General features: G+C 44.0%; 1 protein-coding gene across 1 annotated transcript in view; it reads left to right on the forward strand.

The window, feature by feature from the left end:
• Nucleotides 1-1897: 1897 nt before the first annotated feature.
• Nucleotides 1898-23764, forward strand: part of FNDC3B (fibronectin type III domain containing 3B) — a 390617-nt gene continuing 368750 nt past the window's right edge. Inside the window, exon 1 of the mRNA XM_036753943.1 lies at nt 1898-2032. The gene's annotated coding sequence lies outside the window, so the exon portion shown is untranslated. The remainder of the gene's footprint in view (nt 2033-23764) is intronic.

Consider the following 23764-nt stretch of genomic DNA (forward strand, 5'->3'; position numbering starts at 1 on the left):
ATCCTGTCTGTGTGATGGCGTTCAAGCCACTCCATCTCTAGGCCTCATCTGTGAAATAAGGCAGTTTGCTAGCTGGCCTTTGAGCTCCATTTCAGTTCTTGATATGTGCGTAGCTTTGGTGGAGCTGACATTTCATCCATGTGGGAACTCCTGGTCGGAACCCATCCATGCCTGCCCATCTAGTGAGATATCTGTCCATGTTCTGCATGGGAATCCTCCATAGGAGTACACGTCTCCTGCTGGGAGCCTTCCTCTTGTTCTTTTGACAGTTCATGGATGCCAACTGAACATGGGGATGGTCCAATGGGTGGTCCATGCACTGGCCTACCTTCTTTGTGGTCCCCCACGTCTCTGACGACCCTCCTTTATGTTGCTTCTCTGGCCCGATTCTTGTGTTGTAGTCTACTGGTGCACACCATCAATCAACAAATATTTAGTAAGCACCTACCAGGGGCCAAGCCCTTGGGTGACCCATGGCTTGAGTCTGTTTCAAGTGTACCATTCATGTTTCACGATCCCAGAGTATCACCTGGTGACTATTGTTAAAAACATGGGCTCACATTTCAAGGAAAAAATTGTCATTAAAGGCACCGCAATATTTCTAAAGGCCTCTTCTTGTTCAATGGGCCTAATTCACTCTCTATCCTCACTGTATTGATGGACCCACTGTTGAGGTTCTCCATCCCAACTGAAGGTCACCATATGGCCAACTCGACAATAATAATGGTTAATATTTCTATAGTTCCTAACCTTTACAAGGTGCTTGACATATACTGTCTTCTTTGATCCTCCCAACCTTTTGAGGTCAGTGCTTTTATTGTCTCTAGTTTACGGAAAGGGAAACTGACAGATGGAGGTGAAGTGACTTGCTCTGGGTCACACAGCTAGGAAGGGTCTGAGGCTAGATTTCAACAACAACAAACAACAACAAACATGCTTCCCATCTCTGCCTTTCCCACACTGTTCCTCACTCTTGGAACGTACTCTCCTCTCCCCTCAGCCTTTTAGAATTCCTAGCGTCCAGCTCCAAGGATACTTCTCACAGGCCTTTCCTGCTCCCTCCCCTCCACCTCCCCAACTGCTAGTGCTTCTCCTGAACAATTATCCAGTATTTAGTTGATATATATTTTGTATGCACTTTTTATGTGGTGGCTCTGCTCAGTTCAACTTACATTTATTAAGCACCTCCTGTGTGCCAGGAATTGTACTAAGCGCTGGGGATACAAAAGAGGCTCTCCCCAGAATATAAAATTCACTTTGTAACCCTAGTTTTGCTGTTAATCAATAAGCATTTATTAAGCACCTATTTTGTGCACAGCCACAGTGCTTGGCACATAGTAGGTGCTTAATAAGCTTAATAAATTCAAATTGATAGACTGATTCTGCAGCATTCATAGTCAATACTTTTAAGACCTTTGTCCGGTTTTATATTTCCTTTGCGCGTTTATTTATTGGGTGTACAAATGTTATTTCTCCCCCAAGCAGACTGGAAGCTTTTTGAGGGCACAGACTCTCATTTTTGTTTTCGTCCAGCTCCTAGCAATCCTTGCAGACTGCAGAGAAGAGGCAGCCCAGGCCTTTCGGAAGTCCCCAGGCTCGGAGGGCCGCTCCACCTTTCTCCAGGTCCTTGGGGAGGGTCTTGGGAGGAGGCGCGACCACCTCTCCCAAAGCCCCGGGGCCCGCTAGCGCGCATTTATGCGGGTGGCGCTACTCGGCACTGTACGGTATGTGGGCTGGCCCCAAATCCCCATGTGGTCCCGACATCATTGACATGGCGGAATCCTCCAGCAAAAGCTGCTGGTAGTTATTTTAGCGGCGGCGACGGCGGCGGCGGCGGCTGGAGGAGGAGGAGGAGGAGGAGAGGAGGAGGAGCAGCGGAGGCGGCGGCGGCGGCGGCGGCAGAGGCGGCGGCAGGAGGGATTTATCGGGCTGCCTGGCTGGAAGGGAGGGAAGGCAGGCCGGCAGGCAGGCAGAGGGCAACCCGGTCTCTTACGCGCCCCCCGGCACCCACCCTGTTTCAGCCCTCGGGAAGGTAAGGAGCGGCCGCCGCATCGGCCGGGGAGGGCGAGCGGGCGGGAGCCAAGTAGCAGCCCCAGAGCCCAGGCTGGCGGCGGGGTCCCGCGTCTGGCTAAGGCATTGGAGGAGCGGGACTGCCCCGGAAAGCCCCAGAGCCGAGCCCAGCGCCGCTAGTGGGTTCCGGGGAACCCCTGGGGTTTCGGGGGGCGTCCACCTTTCCGAGCAGGAAAACTTCAGGCTTAAGTGGCGAGGCTGCGCTGGAGGCGGAGAGGGGCTGGGGTGCCCCGCTCCTCCCGCCCTCCCCCTTTCCCACCCCACCCCCACTTTCCGGGCTGGGGGAAGCTGGTGGGGGGGGGGATGCACCCAGGAAGGGGGGGTAGGGGATGGAGACGGGCACCTACCGAAGTATGGAAAGTGGGGGGAAAGCATTTAGTGCAGAGATTCCCTTCCCCTTCCCCCAATCATTGCTTTGCCAAAAAACATTTTTCCAAGAAAAAGAAAAACCGGCCAATTTTTATTTCTTCTACGTTGTGCCTCCTCCCTGCTTCAGTTCCCTGGCACCCCTGTCCCCCGCCCCTAGGTCCTCTGTCTCTGAGGTGGTGCAAAAGCGATCCCCCCGCCCCCCATCTCGGTGGCAGGATTGCTGCCTGAAGGGGAGGGGAGAGGAGGGGAGGGGGTACGGGGGGGGGTGGAGGGAAGGAGGCAGCAGCGGAATCTTCGACGTGTCACTTTCCATATGGTGTGAGGGTTCAGCCCAGACCCATGAAAGAGCGCAAAGTGCTGCTGAAGTTTGGAGGACTTTTGTGTGTGCATCGGGGGGCGGGAGGGGCCCTCGGCGGGGCGGGCTCGGGAGGTGAGGATGCCTCTTTATTTTCTCCCCCTTTCTCCCTGCCCCCCTTTCCCCTTTTTGTTGGGCTTTGTAGCTTGGAAGGGCTTCGGGTGCCGGGGCGCTGGGGGTCCGGAGGCCACGGGCGTGGGAGAAGGGCCTGGGTGCTACAAAGTAGCCGTTTGCGGGGCGGGAGGCTACAAAGTAGCAGTTTTTCGAACCTTCGCCGCCTGCCGAGCCCGGGATTCCCGGGCAACTCCTGGGGCGCCGCGGGGCTCCCAGGCTCGGGTCTCTCGGCCAGGGCCCTGACATTTCCCTACTCTGCTCCCCGGCCCCTTCTGCCCCCTCTGCGTCCCCCTTCCCCCAGCCAAATCCTTTCCTCCATGTCTTCACTTCCCCAGTTTCTGGGCTTCCTCCCTGCGTCTCTTTGCTGCTTTTGGAAAGCTGTCGGCGGAGTGTAGGGGTTGTTCCCAACTTAAAGAGTTGTAGAAGGGGGAAAAGAGGGAACGGTCAAAGGACCCTTCCCCCTCCCTTCGGCTCCCCTCCTTTTCGCATTCGTTCACCCTGTTGGGGGAGCTCGATCTGGTTGGGGAGGGAGGAGAAGAAGGAGGAGGAAGAGGAGGAGGAAGAAGAGGCCGAGAATCTGTGCCCTGGGGCTGGAGAACCGAGAGCTAGGGAGGGAGGAGGGAGGGGCGCGGAGGCACCTAGGGGCCCGGGGAGCTGGAGGCAAGGCTCAGGTCGCGGTTCCTGGTTGGGGGTTGCACGAACCCTCTGGCCCCCAGGTGTTGGGCCTGGGGCTGGGGGAGAAGCGCTGGGCACTGTAGGGAGTGGGATGGGGATGGGGGGGGGTGGGTCTGAGGATGGGGACGGTCTGTCACTCCGGTAGAAGAAAAAAATGGGGGGAAATACCCGGACGCGTTTTGCGGCTCCAGCGGAGGCCCGAGCTCTCCGCGTAAACTTTTCCAAAATGTCTGGATACGGGGGGGCATTTGGAGACGGAGACTGGGGACCGAGCCAAGGCAACTTTTCTCCCCAGATGGGTTTGTGCCTCTCCGAAAAGGGGTCTAAGTCCTGGTTTGCGGGAGGATATCGCTGAGTTGGAACAGTTGTTGAGCTGGGCTGGACTCGGGCAATAGAGATCGGGCGGAGGTATTGGGGGGAATGGGGAATTTTCTTTTGAGTAAGACTTTCTCTTAAGTCCTCCCTCTGCCATCCCAGACGAGAAGAAAGAAATGGCATTTTACCAACACACGTTACTGTTTGCCGACTTTTTTAAAAGTTCAACCCAACATCCCCCTCACCGTTTTTCTTTAAATCGCATTTGGATTTAGGCCGAGGCTGCCTTACTGACACTTGGTGGGGGCTCATTCTAGAAGTGTTTAACTACATCCATGTTGATTTGTGAGTCTTTTCTTCCTTCCCTGCACCCCCTCCGCCCCTTCTCTCCTGGGCTGATTCAGACTTTGCTGCTATCCTGATCTTTCTGTTGGGTGGGCACCTCCTGATTGCTTGTCTGTTTATTTTTTAATGTGCAGCTAATTTGATTTGAATTTCCTCCAGTTTCCAGCCCCCTGTGGAGAGAAAGTCTGTGTGAGAGAGGAGGAAGAGAGAAAAATAATCCTCTGACTTTTGTGCCCGATAGGGGAGGGTCAGTGGTGGCCTGGGTGAAGAGGTGGGGAGCCCTAGGAAGACAGAAGAGAAGTATGCAGAACAAGGGACATTGTTTTAGGGAAAGCACCTCCTGGTAACCTCTTCAGGAAAAATTGGAAAAAGGAAACAGTAGATCTATCGATGCCCCCAGATGAAATTTAGATTATTCTGGAATATCCAAGATGACCACTTTGCCCATTCATAACTAATACAAATTCGACCCAGAAAAATTCCCATTTTAGCAGCGTAGAAATTTAGGGCTGGAAGGGACCTTAGCGCTCACTTAGTCCAATTCCCTCATCGTCAGGATGGAGAAACTGAGTCTGGAGGCTACGTGATTGGCCAGTCTCAGGCATTTCTAGGACTGCAAGGTAGGACTGGCCACTAATTACATTACTAGATGTCCTTAGATTTCTGTTTTCAAACTGCCAGTTTGATTCTAGAGATAGACTGGTGAGTTAGTTGCTCGATCCAAGTTCTTCAGGTAGGTTAAACGCTGATAAAGAAATCTATAGAATAGCTACAAATTAAAAAATGTGTATATTGCTGATATTTGAAAAAAAGGATTGTGCCACTGAAGAAAACATTGAGAATATTTGTTTTGTTTTAAGAAAACAGTACAAATAACTAGCTGTTATTGGCAATGGAAAAAGACACTTAACAGCAGTGTGACCCTGGGCAAGTCACTTGATCTCTGCCTCAGTTTCCTTACCTGTAAAAGATAATCATAGCATTTACTTCACTGGGTTGTTGTGAGGATCAAATGGAAAAATACTTGTAAAGCACTTAGCCGCAGTGCCTGGCACATAGTAGGTGCTTGATAAATAAATGACCATTTCCTTCCTTGAATTGGCAATGATTTGCCTCCCAGTGACTTCACTTGCATTGTCTTTGGAAAAGAAAATAATCCATCTGTTGTTAATTTTTTCTGTGGGTTCTGTAAAATTGCTCAGAAATGGACCAGACTAATCATCGCTTTCCAGTTCGTTGAATACAGTCCACCTTATCCCCATAAAGGCTGTGGCTGTCATTGAGTTGGAAAGGATATCTTAAAATTAAGTCAGCCAAGGAGGAGGGCGCTCTATGCAGAGGAGGATAACACAGTCTTTTTGACTAGTGTTTTTGATTTCAATCCCAGGAGATTGATTTATACCCAATCTAGGAGGGACTGAGTAAGGCAGACATGGACTGGGGTGGGAATCTGAGGGGACAGTCCTCCAAGGGCGCTAGATTTGGAGTCAGGATGACCTTGGGTTCAAATCCTACTTTAAACACTTGTTAACTGAGTGATCCTGGGCAAAATGTAACGCAGAGCTTTAATTTCTTTGTCAAATCAAGAGGCCCCTTCCAGCACTAAATCTATGGTCCCATGATCTGTATTTGAATATTCTGTGTGACATTGGACAAATCACTCAAATCGGGCAGGCCTTAGTTTCCTCATCTGTAAAATGGGGGAGGAGGGGCAGGAATTGAGCTAGTCCAGTTGGGTAACCTGGGGTTGATAAAGAGATTTCAGGGGCTCCTTAAACTTTGAATAAGAAAACAATCATATCTTTATTTCTCTGCTCTCTAACTGAAATTTGATTTTATATTTAATTACGTTTCTTTTATTTTGAGAAGGGGTTTCCTACCTCTCAGCAGATGACCAGAGGTGCCTGTGAAGGTTCAAAACCCCTGTGCTAACTAGAGAGAGGTTCTCCTAGGCCCCTTTTCAGCTATAAATCGATGCTTTTAAATCATAAGAAAACAAGGGGATTTTAAATAAATACTATCTAGGGCATTTTTCCTGGGTGAGTCCCCATTCAGCTCAGTCTTCTTTACTGTCTCTGGTATTACAGAAGTGAATTGATTATTGAGTTATTGACTGATTATTGAAGTCAGCAGGCATTTGTCAGTGGGCCACTCTGGTGATCTGGGCTCATTGTCATCCAGGAGTGATTATCAGAGAGTCTGATTGAGTTATGTTCAGAATGGTTGTATTGTACTATGGAATTTTAACACTTTGATAATTGATAGGCCATAGTAGATAACGCCAGGTTCTTGAACTGTTTTGAGTGTAGGGGGTCATGATGCTAGTATTGGGGGATCAGGGTGGCATCATAGGGCTAGTAATTTATTTAGCAAATTATTTTATTTAGTAAACTGAAAGCCTTAGGGATTTGTTGTATACACACACATACACGCGTATAGAATAGGAACTCACAGAATTATTCAGGTTTTTCTGTGTACATTTTCTTTCCCACTCGTTGAGGTTAAACTTGGAGGGTAAAGACTGTTTTGTCTTTCTCTTTGTAAAGCCTTAATAAATAGTTGTTGAATTGAATCACGCTAAGTTTGTTGCATGTTGGGGTGCTTTGCAGTGGATTTTTCTTGTAGTTTTTTCCCCCCAAGGGCTGATTTTGGAATTGGGTCCTTGGGTCTGTAGCCATGAAATTAAAAGTATAAAGAGGATCATAGCTGATCTGTTCCAAGTGTAGTTATTGGCAGTTAGTATGGTCTTCTAAACTATGCTTTTTCTGAGGCTGTCTGCCTTTTATTTCCCCCTTTTAATTAGTAAGTGAAACAGCACTCACGCTTGAAGGTTCTGGTTATAGGATTTCATTCCCTCCCACCCAAAAGGGCCATATCGGTTTATGTCACATTTTGGACCATCCATAATTCATCCCACTTGAACACTGTTGGCTGTGGGCTTTTTTTTTTTTTTAAACTTCTGTTGATGTGGCCTGAAGCTGGGCTAGAAGGTTGGATCACTTCTCATTTTTTGAAGAGAGTGAATTCATCTGGTTTGATTTGGGGTCATTCTAAGGACTGTGGTTGGAAAACTGAAGGTCTATGATGCTATTGCTTGTGTTTCAGTATGGAGTGATAGAGATTCTTGGTGTTTTTGTGATTGTTTTAATAAATCTAATTGGTTCATAATTGGCTTTTGGGCAGAGCTTTTGTGTTTGTGTGTGACTTGTGTGTTGTACGTTTTGTGGTCTTTACTGTGTCAAATCTATCCAGTTTTTTTTTTTTGCCCTCTGGGATTCAGCACAAGTTCTAGAAACACTAGCTTCCTCTACCTCCTACCCCCTACTTTAATCTGTAATATTTTCATGTCATAAAAAATAATCTTCAAATAAACATTAATTTTTGGGGTTTTCAGTAAGGGTTTTAAATACTTCCGTGTGTTCATGTGTGTATGGGTGTGTGGAGAGGTGGGGCTTGAGGGTGGCAGAGGGGATTTATGTGTACCAGAATAGTGTGTTTTGGTTCTAGTGCGGTAGAGAGAGAGAGAGAGAGAGAGAGAGAGAGAGAGAGAGAGAGAGAAAGAGAAAGAGAGAGAGAGAGCTCAAGAAAAAGTTTTAAAGTTTAATGTTGTTAGTGGGAGCTTCTGGTCTGCATCCCCCCACCATGGGATAGACCTCCCCTCATGTAATTGACAGGTGAGGGGAGGAGGAGAGAGGCTGGATGGAGTGCTGTCAGTATATTTTAAGATAGCGGTGTGGAAGCAAATGGAATTCCTCTTTAACAGGCAGATCAGGAGGGGAGCTGTTTATGGCCCAGGTTTAATGTCACTGTGTGATCCGTCCCTGGAGACCAAAGGTATGTGGGAAGGGGGAAGTTTTTCAAACCGCTAAATGGAAATCAGAGAAGGGAGATAGATACACAATAGTGACCTGCCATCTACAGGCCAGAATGTTCCTAAATTGGAAAAGGGATAAATCATTCAACTTTTTCCCCCTCCCCTCCAGTTGAGATGGGCTGGTTAGCATTTTACATGTGAACCCTAAATACAGGTCCCAGAAAAAGAGCAAATTTTAAAATGTTGGCCCTTGGGGTTTCTGAGAAAGTGTGTGTCAGCTGGACGGATGAGTTGCCCTCTGCCATATAGAATTGACTTTAGATTGGGGTACCTTTATCCCTTAGGAGGTAGATTTCAGGGAGTCTCTCACCTGGGCAGGTGGGGAAAAAATGACATCTTTATAGTTGTTCTCCTTTATAATCATATGTATTTTATTGTACACTTCTTAAAAACATTATTCGGAGGTGTCTGTAAGCTTCACCAGCTTGCTGGAGGGGTTCAAACCTTAGCAAAAAAAGATGAAGGTAGAAGGCTTGCCTTTGGTGTTCTAGGCAGCTCAGACATCCTCGACTCTGATTTTAAAAATGACCTCATTTTAAAAATGGGGAGATTTCTTTTAGTTGCACGCCAAAATTCCACTTGTTTCTGCTTTAAGTAGATTGCAGCGTTCATTTCATGGCCCCCGTATTTCGTTTATGAGGCAGGCCTTTTCAGTTCTGGGGTCCCAGCAAGAACAAAGTGATTTGGAGGAAACTTGCAGAAGGAAGGAGAGGGGCTCCCTCCCACCCACCTACTTTGTCCCGTCTTTCCTCCCTTATGTATCCCTCACTGTAGAATATAAGGTGCTTGTAAGTTTAGTTTTCATGTCCCAAGTGCCCAGCCTGGTGCCTGGTATGCAGCAGCTGCTTAACATTCGCTCTCTTGTTTAACCTAGAGAAGAGATGACTGGGGGGCAGGGGGGCATGGCGAGGGAGGGGTGGGGGGGAGCAGCTGTCTTCAAGTATTTGAAAGGGCAGTCATAGGAAGCCGGATTAGACTTACTTCTCCATGTGACCCCAGAAGACAGACCTAGGGGGAGAGCTAGGAAAGGGAAGATTCAGGTTTGGTGTAATTGGGGAAAAAACAACTTCCTAACAGGATTACAGTGAACTCCCTACATTTGTGGCCTTCAGGACACCCCCCCCCCCCACCTCCCAGTCTGGGAGTGATTGTTCCTTCCCGCTAGGGCTAAGCTCTCCCTGACCTGACTAGGTCAGGGACTTTGTTATTTTTCATCTTTTATGACGTAGTGCAGTGCCATGTGCGTTTGTTCATTATGAGCACTAAGCCAGATAAAAATATCAGGCAATCATTTAATTAAGTGCCTACTCAGATCCTGGGGATTCAAAAACAAAAAAAATGAAATGAAGGCCCTTTTCCTTCACAAACTTACATTCTGTGGGGGAATGGGGTGGGAAGAGAGCACTCTGCGTGCGCGCGCGCGCACACACACACACACACACAGACACACACACACACATCCCTATGTATGTGTGTATATGCACATCTATGTATATATGTATATAATATACACACATACGTGTTTATAAGGTAAGTATGATTCTAAGGGAAATGTTAATCAGGGGAATGGACATTAAAAGCATCTGTTTACTGAAAAACAATATAAATAGTCCGACTTGGCTTATCTCAGGTTTATGGGAATATGCTCAGATTGGTGCTTTGTGTGTGTTAATTATAGACCATTGTTATCAGTTCACTAAAGCAGGACTTCTATTCAGTGAACTTTCCAAGTAATTTGTTATTGTATTTACTCAACAGTAATTAAAATGAATTCTTTAAAGAATAAGTCTATGATTTTCACTCTTCCAATTTTATCTTCCCTAATCTTTCCACATTAATGCAATTTTCCTATGGGGTGACTATTTAGAGGGTCAGAATTCAGTTTAGGGACTATAAGGAATCTGCCCAGATCTATTTCATAGGCCACTAAATAAAAGGACAGAAAACTCTTAATTTCATCTTTTTTTTTTGGAGGGGTTTGGTTTTTGGTTTTTTGGAGGGGAGAAGGGAAGGCAATTGGGGTTAAGTGACTTGCCCAAGGTCACACAGCTAGTAAGTGTCAAGTGTCTGAGGTCAGATTTGAACTCAGGTCCTCCTGACTCCAGGGCTGGTGCTCTACTCACTGTGCCACCTGGCTGCCCCAATTTCATCTTTTTTTGGGGGGGGGGAGGGTGAGGCAATCTGGGTTAAGTGACTTGGCCAGGGTCACCCAGCTAGGAAGTATCTGAGGGTACATTTGAACTCAGATCCTCCTGACTCCAGGACCAGTGCTGTATCCATTGTGCCACCTAGCTGCCCCTCATCTGCTGTTTTGAAAATTTTTCGCTGTTCTTCCTTTCTTCTTTATGAATTAGGCAGACTGTGTTGTTGCTAATCTTTCACTGTGATAAATCCCGTGAATTGTTATTATTTTGGGAAAGAGGACAATTTATCCCAATCCTGATAGGGAGAGAAGTTGCAGCTTGCCACTTGAAATTGTACAGTGAATCACCTGGAGATCGGGGAGACACATACATCATCAGTCCCTCTCCTAACCAGTAAATGACAGGTATTGGGGACTGGACCTGTGAGGACATTAGAATGAGGAACTCCCAGCTAGGGAAACTCTCTTACCCGTGCTGGCGCTGTTTCCACAACTTACTCTTAAGAGTTACTAGGGCACAGAAAGGTTAATGTTAGTAGCAGGACTTGAACTCACTTCTTCCAAGGCCGGCTCTTTCTCTATCCACTACGTAATCTTTCACTCAGTGTCATATTTTAATGTAAAGCAGACACCATGTGTTTTATAGCAGTCTGTAGATAGAGACTAGAAAGCCTGGAAAGTCAAATCAAGCCACAGAGCTGTGAAGACCCTGCTCCCATCCTCAGCAGAGGTGTGAACCAGGAGTCTTGATGTGACTCCAGAAGGAGAGGGCTTTTAGTGGCCCTCTTGCTATGGAATGGAATTGCAAGCAGTACTGTCACAGGAAATTCAGTCTGCTAAAGCATCAGAACAGATTTAGATGGTTCTTCAGAGACTGGGGCCAACCCCAAAGAAAATAATGGCCTCATCTCCTGGGCCCTCCTCAGAATATCCCTGGTCAGTCTGTAATTTAGGGATGGTCTTACATTTTGCCACAGTGGAGAGAGGGTTAGATGTGGAGTTTTAAGACCTGACTTCGAATTCCCCTTACTTATTCTTGTGACCTTGAGCAAGATGGCGAACTCTTTTGGGCCTCAGTGTCCTCATGTATAAAATGAAGGGGGGGGGGTGGATGAGATGCTCTCTGAGGTCACTTCTAACACCTCTTAGAGGCCTTGTGGGAAGGCAGTGTGATGTGCATTGGTTCTCTAAGAGGGAGAGCCTTTGGGCATAGGAGTCATTGAGATCAAAACTACTTTCATGAAAATACTCAGAAATACTTACCTATTAAAAACTCCTCCCTTTTCTGATTTTTATGTCTGTGAGGCCAGATTTTCTTCATACACTTCAACCAAAACAACACATTGCTTCACATTGAAGGCAGACGATGATATGAGAATCCAGCTGTCTTGTATTAGCCACACATTAAAGAGATTTGCAGAAATCTGTAAAATAGTACCAACTCTTCTCACTAAGTTTTTTTTTGCTTGGGAAAATGTGGTTATTTCTTATAAAAATATCATCTATGTTAGAATGTAATATGTTTATTGTTATTTTTTAATTGAATAATGAATGTTTAAAAATCCGCCAGTTTTGACCTCTAATATGGTAAATACTGGGCAACTAGGTGGCACACTGGATAGCGCCAGGCCTGGAGTCAGAAAGAACTGAATTCAAATGTGACCTCAGACACTTTCTGGTGGTATGACTATTGGCAAGTCCCTTAAAACCTTGTTTGCCTTAGTTTCCTTATCTGTAAAATGAGCTGAGAAGGAAATGGCAAACCACTCCAGTGTCTTTGCCCGGAAAACCCCAAGTGGGGTCATGAAGATTCAGACCCTGGAACAACTCAACAGTATCAAAAATGATAGGCCAAAGCTTTTAAGGACCTTTTTAAGAGGGTCAGGGGGTCCCGGGATCTAAAAGTTTGAGAACTGCTGGTGTAGCTGTGTGATCTTGCCTGAGCCATAGCCTCTCGGTGGCCCACTATAAGAAGGAGAGCAGGTGGCTAAACCAGTGAACTCACAGTCCTGTCCAAAAAAAAAAATCATCTTATTTCTGAGTATTCCACTAAAAAAGAAACAAGAATGAAGTTTAGTTAAATGAAATACAAATATTATAAACGCAGATAAAATTTAATACCAGCTTAGATTTTGATCACTTTCAGGTTTATGCAGAGGGTTCCTCTCATAACCACCCGATGAGGTATGTCACCCCATCAGATCAACTTTCTGACCTTGGAGGTCCCCACCTTTTACAGATGAGGACTCTGAAGTCTAGGAATGTTAAGGAACATGTCTGAGGTCACATATCCCCATTCTATAACTGAGAAACTGAATCAGTGACTTCTAGGCTCTCCCCATTCCTAATAATCATCTGAGCCAGGCTTCAAACCCCAATCTGCTGATTTCACAACTGATGTTTGCTTTGTATGTGTTTGTTTGTTTGTCTCTCCCGTTAGGTAGTGAACACCTTGACAGTCTTCTGCCTCTTTTTGTGTCTCTGGTACCTGGCACATGGTAGGTGCTTTATAAATATTGATCCATCAATTGATTGTGGCCAGCATCTTCAGGGAATGATCCTCCCTTGGGTCATAGAGCCTTTTATTCCTTCCACCAATCTTGCTCCTTCCTTTTCACCAAAGCTCAGGTCACTTCTTTTGAGACCAGTCAAGGGGAGATGGGAGCACAGCCAGAGATCAACCCTGCCTCCTTCCACCCCAAGAACCAGCTTCTGGGCGAGGTGATTCTGGGATTCACAGCGGGCCCTAGGTCTTCTCTGACTGTCCAGGCAGAACCTGGGCAGCTGGCAGCCCTAAATGCCTCCTTTGTTAGAGAGTCGCTTGGCATTCCCCTCTGTCTTGAGAGGAAGGGTTCACTGGAGGTGAGCTAAGGATGAAGGTGGGAGTTGGCTCCTTCCCCCCACGGGTTGTGGGGTGAGTGAAGGCTGAAGAGTGAAGGGTCTGGGGGCCCCTAAGATCCTACCACTTCAAGAATGTTCTTGCTTCTTAATATTTCTACAGCAGGTACTTCTGATTGTCTCCCCCTGGAAAGAGGGCTTCTCATCAGCTCCCTAACCATGGAGGTATTCATAGAGTAATGACTTCTCATCTCAGCTGGCCAGAGAGTAAGGCTGTAAACTGGAAAAAATGTGTGTGTGTATAGTTTTTTTTTAAAAAAATGCTTCTGGATCCACCAATCGCCTTTTTTCTTCCTGAATTCTGGAGGGCATGCAGGCCTTATATGGGAGCTTGGGAGCCTTTGCACATCTGGGCCCAGAAGTGTGGTTAAGTAGTCAATCCCTTGCCTCAAATTACCTTCTGATGTTGCTTATTTTTAAAAAGCCCATTAATTTTTTTTAAAATGTGTTGTTGTGCTTATGGCCTAAGGCTTCTTAGGAAAGCACAATTTTAAACATTTTAAAAAAATAAAAATACACCAAGATAAGGGATGGTGATTTAAAAAAAGATTAGAATGCTTGTTTTATTTATTTTGTTAATAATTATATGTATTTCTTTCATTTAATAAAAGGTCATAATACTTGTTTTTATTTTTGTTAATAATTATATCCATTTCTATTTCATTTTTAAATGATTAGCATATTTTTATTTTTATTAGTAATTATATTTGTTTCTATTTCATTTTTTAAAAAAAATGAGTGAATTTAATTATTTACCTTTACCTCCATCATCTAAGTTTCTATCACCAAGGGAAAATAATATTAATAATAAAACAATGTTATTATAATATTCCTATTATTAGAATTAAAAATTAATGACAGTTACATAGCATTTTAAGGTTTGCTAAGTGTGTTTCTTCCATTGAACATCATTAGATGTTCATTACAAGCCTGTGAAATAACACGTATTGTGGGTGTAGCTCCAGTTTTCAGGGGACACTGATGTAAGTGACTTCCCCATGCTGGTAACATACCTGGCAGGTGCCAGAGTCAGGATTGGAATCCAGGTCACTTTTTACTCCCAGCCCACTATATTTTCTGCTATTCTACAGGACATTCCCAGTATAATACTTGCCCAAGTCTTCAGGAAAATTTTTAGAAAGATTATTTTAATATCAATACTTTATAATCCATAGAGAAAACAGGTAAATTATTTTTTAGGTTTCAAAACTAGGAAAGGGGAAGGTAGAAAGAAATCTTAGAATAGATCCTATATGGTTTTTTTATTCTAATTAGCTCAGTAAAGTTGTTCTTAAGTTTCAGGATTATTGAAGAAACCTTTTCTTTTGTTTTTTTTTTAAATTAAGGTAATTTTATTTTTATAATATTTTACTCAATTAATAAGCATTTTTTCCTCTCTCACACTGCTCTCCACCCCTCCAACTGAGAGAGAATTAAAAAGCCAAAATTCTTGTAACAAATACATAGTCAAAACAAATGCCCATAATGGCCATACCCAAAAATGTAAATCTCCTTTTGCAAAAAATCTCCTTTTGCATCTTGAGTCTGTCACCTCTGTCAAGAGGTGGGGGACAGGCTTTCATCACTGGACCTCAGGAATCATGATTGATTATTGTGCTGAGAGTCTTTAAATTGTTCCAGGTTTGTTTTTACATGCTGTTATTGTAGAAATTGTCCTCTGGGTTCTTCACACTTTAGTCTGAATCAGTTCATAGAAGTCTTCTTGGGTTTCTCATCATTAATGAATGGCGCACTAGTATTTCTTTTTTTTTTTTTGGAGGGGGGAAAGGCAAAGCAGTTGGGGTTAAGTGACTTGCCCAAGGTCACACAGCTAGTAAGTGTATCAAGTGTCTGAGGCTGGATTTGAACTCAGACCCTCCTGACTCCAGGGCCGGTGCTGTACTCACTGTGCCACCTACCTGTCCCCACACTAGTATTTCTTTACATTGATATACCATAGTTTGTTCAGCCTGTCTCCAGCTGATGGGCTCCCCTTTGGTTTCCAATTCTTTGCCATTACAAAGAGCCATTATAAATACATCTTTTTGTACATATGGGTTTTTTCCTTTTTGATTTTTTTTTTGGTAGTATAAGCCTATTAGTGTTATTCCTGGGTCGAAGAGTATGCAATTTAGTGACCATTTGAAACTATCTCCTTTCTAGATCCAGCTCTGATGTAGAGTTATACTTCTATTAATGAAAAGATTTAATGATATGTTTTCAAAAAATGTTTAATTGATATGTTTAATAACACTGCTGTTACTACCACCCTTACAGCAGAATGCTTTTCATTATTTGTTTCTGTTTAATGAGGGAGGTACGTGCGCCTCATTCCACACTCATAGTCCAACACTTTTCTTCCTAGAGAAGAGGTGTATGCAGTATTGTCATCATCAGTCAAGATAGGTTATCGCGTTCCCTCGATTTATGTCTTTTTTCTTTACACGATCATGGTCATTTTGTTTATTCTATTGGTTCCACTTAGTTTACTCTGAATCATTTTAGATAAGCCTTATCAAGCTTCTCTGAGTTTTTTCTTTTTCATAGAGTTGTTGGTAGTGACCGTTTCTTCCCCAAACATCAAATCCTTCTGCATCTTGTCTGTTGGGGTACGGCCCTTGGTCAGTTTCTTTTTTCAAATAAGAGTTATTGATTCCTCTTATTTTTACATTGGTCATTTCTAGATCTACGACTCTTTCTCCTCTCAAAGCATTGAACCTTGGTAACAGAGAAAAGCAGTTCAGTAGAAATAGCCCACATGGGGGCTTCAGTCCTTCCTTCCTCTGATTGCTCTCTGCCTAATGTTTCATTAGGACCAAGATTGGCTATTGCCAGTCAGTCATTAAGCAATTATTAGGCACTTCCTTTGGTCCTCTTGTTGCCAATCATTAAGCAATTATTAGGCACCTCCTTTGGTTCTACTCATTACCAATTAATCATTAAGCAATTATTAGGTACTTCCCTTGGTACTACTCTTACTGTCAGTCAATCATTAAACAATTATTAGGCATTTCCTACAGTCGTATCCTAGTTCCAGGTTATTTTCTGGAGTTCAGTCAGTGTCAGTCAATAAGCACGGATTAAATACCTACCTACGGTCAGGCCCTGGCCCTGGCAAAAAGGCAAAAATGTTCTTTAATGGGGAGACAATATGCAGAAACAATAAACATACAAGATATTTTTGTGGTTCAGTCATTTCAAGTACGTTTTACTCTTTGTGACTCCATTTGGGGTTTTCTTGGTATCGATACTGGAGTAGTTTGCTGTTTCCTTCTCTAGCTCATTTTACAGATAGTACAACTAAGGCAAGCAGGGTTAAGTGACTTGCCCAGGGTCACACAGTGTCTGAGGCTGGATTTGAATTCAGCGGGATGAGTCTTCCTGATTCCAGGCCTGGTGCTCTATCCACTGTACTGCCTAGCCACCCCTGTAGACAAGATAAATTTGGATAATTAACAGACCTTAAGGAAAGGCTTCATACAGAAGAGGGGATGTTATGTGGGGCTTGAAGGAAGTCAGGGAAGGAGGAGGGAGAGATTTACTCCATCAGCAGCACATTTTAGTCCCATGTCCTTCCAAGTCTACTCTGATGTCAGTTTGCTGAGAGGTAAAAACGTATTTTTCTTTTAATTTGTGATTTTTTTAAAATCATAAGTGTTTAAGAGCAGTGCTTGCTTTTGACCATTGATCATTTGCCATTTTTCTTTTGAAACTTCATTATCTTTTGACCCCTTAATTATTGGGAAATAACTGGTGGTCCATTATTTTGTGTCAGGTCATTTCCAATATATCAAATATATTGTGAACTTAAAACTATCAGACTTCTATCTGGCATTACTGGATGCAAAATATTTTCCCCACATGATGATTTCTCTTATTTTTATCTGCATTGATTAGAAAGAGAGAGAGAGAGAGAGGGAGAGAGAGAGAGAGAGAGAGAGAGAGAAAGAGAGACAGAAGCTTTCCATTTGGTCCTCTTGCTTGGAGTTTCAGGGTGCCAAAATGGTCTCCTCTAGGAGGCCTTTCCTTCTGTCCCCCTTTCTACTTGCCAGTGCTGGTGTTATTCTCACTAAGGTCTTTCTTGTCTGCTCCGATCAATAAATACTTCTTATGTTGTTGTTTTGTTATTGGTGGTGTCCGACTCTTCGTGACCCCATTGGGAATTTTCTTGACAGAGATGCTGGAGTAGTTGGACATTTCCTTCTCCAGCTTTTACAGAAGAGGAAACTGAGGCAAATAGGGTTAAGGGACTTGGCCAAAGTGAAAGGACTTAAATTTTGTTGATCGATTCCAGTTCTCACTTTCTTAATGACCTTTATTTCTCATTTTTGGTTAAGAATTCTCCCTCCCAAATGACTTCTGACTTACCCTAATCTTACTAACACTCATCAGCATTATTTTTTAAAAGTCCATTTTTAATACACATCTACAGTTGGCTACTGAACTTGGTTGGGTTTTTAGTTAAGGAAATAGTGTCACTTCCTATTTCAAATGTTTCACTTTCTGATTGTCCCAAATTAGTGCAGGGCTGTTTGGATTCTGTTCCCACACAGTAGGAGAATGCTGGAACCAAACAGTAGAACTACATGAGACTCAAATCCTTTCCCCTCCCCCATTGTTCCTTAGGCCTTCTGTTAATTCACTGGGTTAAGTGCCTTGGGAGCCTTCTAGTGAAGCTGGGATGGGAGTGGGCATGGCTGCCTCTGTCTCTAACAAAGGTGGATGAGCCTGGCCCTGGACAAATTCAGAGAGAATGATGGAGTTTTCTAAATGTCAGTTTCCACTGAGTCATCATCACTTGAGTTCATTGATGGGGCATTTGCTAACTGGCTGTCAAATGTTCTTTGGCAGATTAATTAGCAATTAAAAATAAAAAAAAAATCTGACTGAAACATCACTAAAATAATTTCCATCTTTTTAATTGAATGCCTGATTCAGGAAGAGAATTTTGATAAAGTGGTTGAGAAAAGCTTATCTAGAAATTTCTTCTCAAGTGAGCTCTGCCCTCTTATAGATGAAAACACAGGTCCGGAGAAGTGGACCGGCCTAAGGTCACAAAGTAGCAATTAATTCAGTAAGCATCTATTGAGCATTGTATGGGACAATATGTTTGGTCCTGGGGTACGAAGACAAGCTTGTATTCAAGGCGAAGACATATGTTCTCTTGGGGGAGGAAACAACATCCATGGAGTTGGAAATGTCTCCTTTATATAAGGAACTAATCATTCATCTATAAATAATACAGTAGTTTATTGCATTGAAGCTAGGTCTTATTACCATATGTATTTTCACATTTTGGGGTTCTAGGGTATGCCTGAAGCAGAGAACCCACATAACAATGTCAAGGCAAGTTTCTTGACCTGAGGGCATACTATGTGTCAGGTACTGTGCTAATAAGCACTAAGGATGCAAAGAAAAACTTTTTTTAGTTATGAGGCTTTCCCCAAGTCACTAACTCTCTGGGCCACTGATGATGATTTGTTTTTAAGGTGAGGAACTTAGATTAGATCAGGAGTTAACTTGTGTTTTAGATAGACCCCTGTGATAGTCCAGTAAAGCCTATCAACTCCTCAGAGCAATTTTTTCCTTAGGAGGCAATCGAGGTTAAGTGACTTGCCCAGGGTCATATGGCTTAGTAAGTATCTGAGACCTGATTTGAACTTTAGTTCATCCTGACTTCAGGGCTGGAGCTCTCTCTACTCTGTCCTAGAGCAATGTTTTTAAATGCATAAAATAAAACACAGAGGATTACACAGGAAATCAATTATATTGAAATACAGTTATCAAAATATTTTTAAAAATGAGTTCAGGCTAAGAACTCCTGGAGTAGGTAATCCCTAAGGGTCCCTTTCAGTGCTAGATTCTTAGACCCTGACTTCATTGAAATGTAGGTGGGGTATGTTGATTCCAGTTGGACCTCAATTAAAATCTGGCCTCTGTCCTTTCCAGTGGGTTAGTGACTTAACCACACTGGCTGTTACTTTCCTCATCTTTAAAATGAGAGATCAGACTAGGTATCCTTTTAGCTCTGAACATATGACCTCTGAGTATCTTTCTGCAAAATCTTTGTGAAAGGGGTAAGAGGGTGGAGAGTAAGGTTTTGGACCTGCCTCAGGTACCGACTAAGGGAATCACTGTCAGTGAGTCACAACTTTCGTGTCTCTCATCTATGAAACGGGCATGGCACTGGCTACGTCACAAGGTTGTCTCTAAAGTTAATTCTTAATACATGAAATAATATATAGGAAAGCGTCGCTGAATGTAGACGGTATTGGGATTGTCCAACTTCTCCCATTACTTTTCTGTTTGAGGGGATCTCAGATCCTCCCAGCTTGTCTTAGATTTATGTCAGTAGCTGCTTACCGAGGGCAGCACCCAGTCCGAGGGTCCTAGGGTTCTTTGAGTCTTCACTGGGGTCCCGAAGAGGAGGAGATGTAGGGCTCTTAAGGCCTAACAGCTGAGACAGTGCATAGGATTTGGGATTTAGCCTCAGAATGAGATTAAGGGTGGGTGGGTAGAGGTGGGTAGTGGCTTACCTGGGCTCACAGCTTTTATAAGTCATCCAATCAAGAGAGCACTTGTTAAGGAAGTCATCCACCAGGGTGATGAGCCACTTTGGAAAATGGTGGTTGGTATGTGTGGAACAGGGGGATGGTTGGGGGGATGGTGGGATGGATTAAAAAAAATAACACAGAAATCCCTTCTGACTTTGAAATTCTTTGGTTCTAGAGTCTTTCCTTCTGCTAGTGCCTTCTCCTTATCCCCCTTAATGCTAAGGCCTTCCTTGAAGATTATCCTCAGTTTATCCTGTAAATATCTCTCTCCCACACAGTTGTTTACATTGTCCTGTTTTCTTTTCCACTAGAGTGTGAGCCTTGAGGGCAGGGATTTTATTTGTTCATTTTTTTGGCCTTCCTTTGTGACCCCCAGTGCTTGGCCCAGTGAATAGCACGAGGTAATTCTATGTTGTTGACTTGACTGAAAACAGGTTTTTCATAGGATTCTAGACTTTGGACTAGAAGGGACCGTAGAAGTCATTCGGGTCCAACCTTCTTGTGCTACAGATGAGGAAAGGGCCAGGTTAGGCCAGTTACTTGAGTCCCATAGGTAGTAGTGAGTGAGTGGTGGTGTTTTCTTTACTTAAGACAAATTTGTTTTTATTTTTTAAATGGTGTGTTTATTCATTTTGTTAAATGTTTCCCAATTACATGTAAAACAATTTTAACATTCATTTAAAAAAATTCTGAGCTCCAAATTCTCTCCCTTCTGTCTGCGCCTTCCCCTCCCCTTGAGAAGGCAAGTGATAATCATTGGCTATACGGGTGAAGTTAGGACAAATTTTCGTGTTCTGAAAGGTCTGACTCCAAATCTGCCCCTACCTCCCCCCCGCCCCCAAGTTGATCCAGATGCTCGACAATTCCTCTAGGGGTACACTCCTCCCTTACCCAAGCCTGGGACTTAAAGAGTTGGAATGGCCCTTCTCTTTCCCCCTTTTTGGTGTAGGTTTTAAACATTTTTTTTTTTGAGTTGTGGAAGCTTTCAGGACAGCCTTCAGTCTCTGGGTCACTTGTCTCTGTCCTGAGCTCAACTCTCCCCTTCTATGAGGACCATTGATTAAGGTACCTTACTCTGGACTGGATGGCCTTGTTCAGGCAGTCAGTCCACATTTATGAAGCACCTGTTATGTGCCGGGTGATTGGATACCAAGACAAAAACCAGTACCTGTTCCTAAGCTTCTTGCAGTGTATGTGGGGAGACCCGTACAGGAAGAATAATTTTTTTCAAAATACAAAGTAAATAATAATAGTAGCCGACATTTACATAATATGTTGAGTTTCCAAAGCCCTTTCCATATATTATCTCCTCTGAACCTCATAAAAACCCTGTGAGGGAGTGCCAATCCCCACTTTACAGAGATGAAGCCGAGGCTGACCTGGTTGTTAAATGACTTGTTGAAGGTACAGAGCTAGTTGAGGCCTGGTTTGAACTCCCAAAGATGAGACTTCCTGACTCTTGGCTTCAGTCTCTATCTACTGCAAAACCTAGCTGCCTCACATGTAATAGGTGTTCAATAAGACTCGAAGGACATGAGTAGACAAGAAATTGGACCAACCGCCGGTGATCATAGAGAGAAACAACATTTCAGTTTCATCCTGTTGTCCATAAGTCATTTGTTTTTATTCCGTTTGGATGGAAAAACCAGGGTAAGCTGGAACTGTTTTGCTGCCTGAGTCAAAATTGAGTGAGACAGAGCCCAGATTACAAAATACCCAAGGAAGGGACTGTGTATGTCATGAAAGCACCAGACCACCTCTGCCCCAGCCCCAAGGCCAGGCTCCATCATGGCAGTCCTGTCATTTTCTTGGTAGGTAGGAAGTGCTGTCTGTGCCTGTTAAATTTTCTTGGACTGTGGCTGAGGAGGAAGAAATGGGGTTTCTGAGGGATGAGTTGCAGAGGATTCTCAGGGGAAGCTGCCACATGTAGGTGCTCTCTGGGCCAAAATCTTTGCACCTGACTCTTTCTGTGCTAGGAACCTCAAAGGCCTTGATCTTGATGGCCATTAACTTGTGTGTAACTGGCATCCAGGGAAGGCAGACCTTTCCAAAGGTGGTCCCAGCTATGGTCAAGCTGCTTCAGGCTCCCTAGGAGAAGATAATTTTTGTTTGCATTTCATTTCTGAAGATTAATTTGTCTCGCCACCAAAAACCCCCACCATCACCCCACCTCCCTCAAAAAACCCCACTGAGGGCATTAGAGCAGCCAATTAGTTTGTGGTTAGTACAGAACTAGAGACCCTCCAAGTCCTGAACTTTTAAGAATGTCAGCTGCTGGGTCTCTTGGAAAGAAGGAGCCGACCAGAATGAGGCAGACACCCAGGTTTTCCTACAAGGTGTTCCTTGAGAAGAGAGCCTGAGTTTGCCCAGCTCTCTTAAGGACTAGGCAGGAGTACAGGTTGGGAATGGTGGGTTTCTATAATGCGCCGCTTTAAAAAAATGAGTGTGGAGCCTGTCAATGTAGACCAACCCTGACTTGGCAGCTTAGATCAGTACTGAGAGCTGCCTGGTGCCCTCAGGCTTTGTGGAACCTGGCCTTTCTAGCTCTGAGGGGGGCCCCTTCAGGAGGGTCGGTCCCTAGTGATGAAATAGAATCTTTCCAGTTCTTTCCCTGACCAGTCTCTGGGTCTCACCAGGTTCCTTAATCTTTAACTAGGTGTCTGGGTCTTATCTTATTACATAATAATAACTGACTGTTACATAATGCTAAACCGCTTAGTCTTGCTTATCTGCCTCAATCTCCCTGATCTCTAGACTCCTTATTAATCTCATGTTGGAGATAAGGAAGGAAGGAAGGAAGGAAGGAAGGAAGGAAGGAAGGAAGGAAGGATGGATGGAGGGGAGGTGACTTATTGAAAGGCCTCTAGCTAGTCACTAGCCTGGGGTTCATGATTCTTCTGTGTGCCAGACATTTTCCATAAATATTTATTCCTCAGTCCACTCACTGAGCATTATTTGAGGGGCAGAATGTGAGATCTGGGAATTGATAAAGGTTGGAATGGTGTTGGTCATCAACAGTCATAGTTGTACAGACTGCTTTAGAATATGTGCCTTCCATGATGCTCATGTCTCAGAATGTCCTCAGATAGCAGATCTGTGCTCCTGGAAAGGTGAATCTTCAGTGCCTTTCAGACCCAGGAAGGGACCCCTGAGGGCGTCTGGTCCAAACCACACCAGAGCAAGGCACCTTTCTACCACGTCCCCAAGAAATGGTCATCTACCCTTCCTGTTAAGACCTCTGTTGGGGAGACCTGTTATCAATCAATCAGTAAACCTTTGTGAAGCTCCTACTGCATGCCAGGCACTGTGCCAAGCACTGTCTTCCCAGGTAGCTTCTTTCATGTTTGGACAGTTCTAATTGCTAAAATGTTTTTTTCCCCCTTTTCATTGCAGCCCATCTATTCTTTCTTACCCTCTGTGTTTGTTTCCTATCCATATTTTCCCATAGGTTCTCTACGAAGGATGAACTGGATGTGTTTAAAGTCTTCATCTATATTGGGGGGGTTCATAGAAACTTTGTATCATGAGTCCCTTTGGCAGCCTGGTAAAGCCTATGGACCCATAATAATAATGATAATAGTAACAATGCAACTTGAGTAAACTTTAAAGTTTATTAAATGATTTTAAAATTAAACTTAAAATTAAATTTACATATAAAGTCTTTAATCATTATTAAACTATTATGTAAACTAGCATTTTACAGTGCTTGAAGATTTACAAAGTGCTTTACAATATGTCCATTCCTATTTGATTCTCACAAGAATTCTGGGAGGTAGGTACCCTTATTATCCCTGTTTTACAGATGAGAGAACTGAGGCTGTTGAGGTAATTATCCAAGTCAGGATTTGAATTCTAAGTCTTATACTCTATGTCTTAGCTGCCTCAGCTGATGTTTTTTTTTTTTTCCTTTTTTGGAGCTGGGAAGGCAGGGCAATGGGGGTTAAGTGACTTGCCCAAGGTCACACAGCTAGTAAGTGTCAGGTGTCTGAGGCTGGATTTGAACTTGGATCCTCCTGACTCTAGCGCCAGTGCTCTATTCACTGCACCACCTA

This window comes from Trichosurus vulpecula, chromosome 4, assembly GCF_011100635.1.
Source record: "Trichosurus vulpecula isolate mTriVul1 chromosome 4, mTriVul1.pri, whole genome shotgun sequence".
Lineage (NCBI taxonomy): Eukaryota > Metazoa > Chordata > Mammalia > Diprotodontia > Phalangeridae > Trichosurus > Trichosurus vulpecula.